Here is a 5,141-nt window from a genome sequence, read left to right as displayed (position 1 = left end):
TGGCGGCCGGCTCTCCGCCCCGGACCCGGTGGCGGGATCGGCCGCGGCGCCGTGGGGCCCGCGCTTAACCCTTGGGGGCCCGGCGCGGGCTGTGCGTGCGGGGCAGCTGGAGGCGGGGGCCGCGCTGCCGGGGCCGCTCGCCCCGCCGTGGGGACCTTCGAGACGCTGGACATCGTGAAGCACTTTCCCCAGGGTCTGGGGGCATCCACTGCCCGCCCAGCTCCACTTCCCTCGAACTGGGGCCACTGGGCTCCCAGGTTCTGGCTGCGACCCCGGGTGATGAGTGCCCACCCGAGGGGGTGGGAAAAGTTGATCCTCCGCAAGTGAGGGGAAGGTGCAATTCATTTTCCCAGACAACCAATGGAATACCTCTCGTCTCTCTTCCCTCCCACCTGCTCAGGCAGCAGTTAGGATCGCGCCTTCCATCTGGCCTGTGTGCACACGCAAGTGTGAAGGGATGGCTGCGGGAGGAGGTGACACCAAAGGCAATCCTGCAGCCTGGCTCCGCGGCTCTTGGCACCTCAGACCCCTCCCTACCTGAGCCCTGAAGCGCGCCTGTAGGGCGCCCTGTGGGTCTCCGTTGAAAGAGGAATGCAGCTCAGAGCACCTCTTCACAAGGCAAGGAGCCCATCATTCTGATGAGCCAGGCCCCACCCGAGCAGGAGCCAGGCGAGAGTGTTCCATGTGAGCAGAAGAGAGAGAATTGTGAATTCAGTAGATTTACCCTGATCCCCCTTGGGCCTTATGGGAGGGACAGAGGTGAATGAGCTGCAGGCCCTGCCCTTCAAGACTTGTGCAGGCCTTCCAGGTAGAGACAGGTAACAGGTAACCTGTGGAAAATGTCATTTCGGGCCCCTTGAGTGTGGCAGGGAATGGCGGCCACCGGCCAAGGCTGTGGCCTGCCCGAGGAGGCTGCTGGTGGCAGCGCCCACGCATTCTTGTGGATCGGCTTTACCTGGTGGCGCCCTGGGAGAAGTCTCTTCTACCTTCCGCGAACCACAGACAGCATCCAGACAAATTCTTCCTGGACCACTTATGCAAGACCTGCTACTCCATTTGTACTGAGAGACGTTTTGATGTTCTGAGCCCTGAGCCCATTGACTCCCCCTATTTGGAGCCCAGAGGAAGAGGAACCAGTGAAAGGTTCATTGTTTTAATCTGTAGTCCACCCCTTGTCTGTATGACCTCAGGCAAGTTACTAAACCTCTCCAAGCCTCGTTCTCCTTATCTGGAAAAGAAGCCAATGCTACTTAATTCACCTGAAAAGTCCTTGTCAGGACTAAATGAGGCAATAAACACAAGGTTCAAGGCCCTGGGGACCAAAAATATTGTAGTGGAGGGGTTATGGGACACCTCTGGTTCTTGGGTGCACACCACACACATAGCCCCCAGATGTGTGTCTCTCTCTCTCTTTTTTTTTTAAGATTTTATTTATTTATTTGACAGAGATAGAGACAGCCAGCGAGAGAGGGAACACAAGCAGGGGGAGTGGGAGAGGAAGAAGCAGGCTCATAGCAGAGGGGCCTGATGTGGGGCTTGATCCCACAACGCCGGGATCACGCCCTGAGCCGAAGGCAGACCCTTAACCGCTGTCCCACCCAGGCGCCCCCCAGATGTGTCTCTTTAAATGTGTGCCATGGTCCCTGGGAGTGGGAATCAAGGACTCAGACACAGTATTCAGGCCAAGGCATTTCCTCCTGAGGCAGAGGAATATGAGGTAAAGGACCCAGATAATTTAAGCTGTGTGGTCCTGACCAAGTTCCTACACCTCTCTGAGACTCAACTTCCCCATCTATAGATTGGTGGTAATAATGTAAGCTACCTCATGGGGTTGTTTGCAGAGGGCGTATTTTACATATGAAAGCTCTTGCCATCTGCCCAGCAAGAGGAGGACTCTGTGAGTGGTAACTAGTGTTTAGTGTTTATTATGAACCCTGCTAACTACCAGTGTCCTGTTAATATGGGGAGCAAACAGAGAAACCAGGCTTCATGGGCCACTCCCTCCCCCCAGGCCTCCAAATAGGTGGAGCAGAAGGAGCTCAGGCTCTAACCTGGAGTCTGTGGGTGGACACCATGGCCCCAGAGAAGATGCTTAAGTCAACAATAAAAGCACATTGGAGGGGAAAATCTATCAGGAGAAACAGAAACATGTGATACGTTTTTTTTAAAAATGATAGGAGTAAAGTCATTTTCTTTCTTTAGAATATAGACATACTAATATTACAGTGTTTAATGAAGGATGGCCTCGTTTATTCAGACAATAACTGCCAAATTATCAGTTTTTCTTCTTTTGCGATATTATCAAAATCATAAAGAGCCCCTATAGAATGAATCACAGACACTTATTCAGAGCTTATTGTAATAAGGGAAGGAGCTATTGGCACTTTTATACTGGCAGAGACTAGAAAAGATTTTAAAGGAGAGTGAGTTTTATAGAGTAAAAGGATGGTTGAGGTGATAGGACACGGTCCATAGCTTCATTTCTTACTTCCTGTGTGAGTCTTGGAAAGTTACTTAACCTCTCTGGGCTTCACTTTGTCATCTGTCATCATCTTCGGTTGATAGGATTAGGGGAAATTAAATGAGCTGATGGATGCAATTTACTATGATTATAACTGTATCTTTCTTCAATTTAAAAATCTCTGCTAAACGGCAACAAATGAGCTTCTTTTTTTCCCCCCTCCAGCAGTTGGGAAACAGCAGGAATAATTTTTAAGTAACAGGGAAAGATTTTTGTAAAAAAAAAAAAAAAAGATTCTATTGTCTTTCTACAGTGTTAAAGGAATACAGAACTCATGCAGTTTCATCTGAAAAGGAACAGGAACAGGAGGAAAAAGACTAGGACATGGATGAAACTTTTGCAATAAGGTCTCTGCTTCTTTGGTTTCTTTTCCCCAGTTTTCAAGATCACCAGCTTCTGCTTCTGCTGGTTTTGAAAACTAATGGTTGCTGGCCTGGGGCAAGGTTCTTGACCATTTTTCCCAATGCTCACTCCTCAGGTTTGGCTCTTTCTAAGCACAGGCCTCTGGCTGCCTCTTCTGCTGGGAGGGAAGGAAGGGGACACAGGGGAGAAGTGGGGGCGCTTCCAAGGAGCCAGGACTGCCCAGCGGGTGGGTCCAGGTGGGAAATGCCCAGCCAACTGCAAGGAGAGCCTCAGGATGCTCCCTTTTCTGCAGTGTTTCCAAGGCCCTGTCTGGAGGCTCAGTTGCTCCTGGTTTTGAAACCCACAGAAGTTCTACAGCTCTGTTCATCATTCATGTTTCTGCCTGTAGATTTGAATCAAGCATGTGCCACCACTGACAACCAAATTTTTCCCACTTTATAATAGTTCTTTTGCTTTGTTCCCCTTGGATTTTGTCAGAATATACTTAGATTCTCAAAAATGGTGACTTTATCAATATCATCTGGTTGGAAGAGATTGAAAAGCAAACCAGGTCAAATATAATGACTTGAAGATAAATTTACCCAGAAAGCTTTCTGATGAAAAGTTTTTGAACATGTTTTGGCTGAGTAAAGGAAAAGTAGATCTTGATCTGACCTGAACAGATCAGAATAAAGACAAACAGAGAGGTGGGAGTCATCCTCTAGTTGATGCCATTGGGTAGGAACAAGATTAGAACGTGATTTGTGGAGTTATAAGTCTTTGGGCGGCATGGATTCAGTGACAGCCTCCCCTTGCAGGTGGTTCTTGAGAGACAGGAAGTCCCAATAAGGCATAACATGTGATCTTACAGGAAGGGGCTCCAACCTAGTAGAGTAGAAACAATTGCATTTCCATGCAAAGCAAGTCATGGTGAAGTCCAATGCAAAGCCTGGGGACACACAAAAGGGTGAAGCCACTAAGTGGTTGCTAGATTTGGGAGGGGCTTTGTGGGTGCCCAGAGGGAAGAGGGGGGAAACAGAAGAGGTGTGAGGAAATGCTTGTCTTCCCCACACAGTGGGGGCACTTGAAAGATTCTCTTCCAAAGGGAATTAACCAAAGACTGGAGGTATTATTCTAATGACTGCCCTACCGAGCCCAGCTCTGTGAAGGACATTTCCGGACATTATTTCCCGCCTAACAATACAGCAAGCCCAGCATGGCCATTGCTATCCCACTTAAGTACACAAAGCTCAGAGACGGTGACTAGCCTGGGGTCAAAGTTTAAGTGACAGACTACAGACAAACCATTTGGGTTTGGTAGCTTGGGAAGTCACTAGGCCTCCCTGTACCTCAGTTTCCATTTCTGAAAAATGGGAATATGGTCTGAAGGAGTTCGTGTGTGTCAAACATACTTAGGTGGATCCCTGACACACAGTCAACTCTGAATAAGTATCTGATATTTTGATGTACCCAAGTTCTTTTCTCTTTTCTTTATTTTCTTTTCTCTCCCTCCCTCCCTCTCTCTCTCTTTTTTTTTTTTTTTTGAGAGAGAGAGAGAGTAGGGGGAGAGACCGAGAGATAGGGAGAGAGAATTCACAGCAGGCTCCATGCTCAGCGTGGAGTCTGACGTGGGGCCCATCTCACAACCCTGAGATCACGACCTGAGCTGAAATCAAGAGTCAGACACTCAGTAGACTGAGTCACCCAGGCACCCCCAATGTACTCACTTTTTAAGTGGTTGGGCTGAGATACACATCTTAGCTATGATCCATGCCTGTCCCTCCAAGGACCAGTTCCTTTAGGACATCCTTCTCCAATTGAGGGAAGTGTTCCTTTCCCTCTGGTCCTCTTTCAATTTTATATTTCCCGTATGGCCAAATCACCCATCCTGAAGGACCAGCCTTGATAAAGGGATCAGATGGGCACGTCCAGGAAAAATGAAGGTTTATGAAAGGACTTTCTGATCTGTAAAGTACACAGACATAGAGTCTAGTTATTTCTGTGTTGGTGTAGCAACCTTCTCTTTTTGATGTTAACAAATCACAAATCTTTCCTGTCCAGTGGAAGTGGGATAGTTTTGGAGAGAGGGTTGAGAAGGGGGACTTTACAGTGGAAAGTGTCCTAAAAATCTCAGCATCTCTCCCCTCTGCACACAAGGTCACCCTGCACACTTACCTGAGTCACCCTACTTCTCCAAGCATCGCGTTCTCTTCTCCACAGCAGGGAAAATAAATCCTGCTGCTCGCAGTTGGCATGAAGTTTGACTGAGAGCATGAGT

At 48.5% G+C, this 5,141-nt stretch overlaps 1 protein-coding gene across 4 annotated transcripts in view; it reads right to left on the bottom strand.

Moving 5' to 3' along the window:
* The window catches only part of IKZF1 (IKAROS family zinc finger 1), a 98,248-nt gene extending 97,211 nt beyond the window's left edge, over positions 1-1,037 (bottom strand). Inside the window, exon 1 of one of the 4 annotated variants that reach the window (XM_034665427.1) lies at positions 956-1,037. The gene's annotated coding sequence lies outside the window, so the exon portion shown is untranslated. Of the gene's footprint in view, positions 1-369; positions 455-537; positions 558-955 lie in introns of those variants that run through there. The other 3 variants (XM_034665440.1, XM_034665424.1, XM_034665444.1) reach the window with 3 other exon arrangements.
* Positions 1,038-5,141: the final 4,104 nt, after the last annotated feature.

Source organism: Ailuropoda melanoleuca, chromosome 1 (assembly GCF_002007445.2).
Source record: "Ailuropoda melanoleuca isolate Jingjing chromosome 1, ASM200744v2, whole genome shotgun sequence".
Taxonomy (NCBI): Eukaryota; Metazoa; Chordata; class Mammalia; order Carnivora; family Ursidae; genus Ailuropoda; species Ailuropoda melanoleuca.
This window is presented reverse-complemented; position numbering and strand designations above follow the sequence as displayed.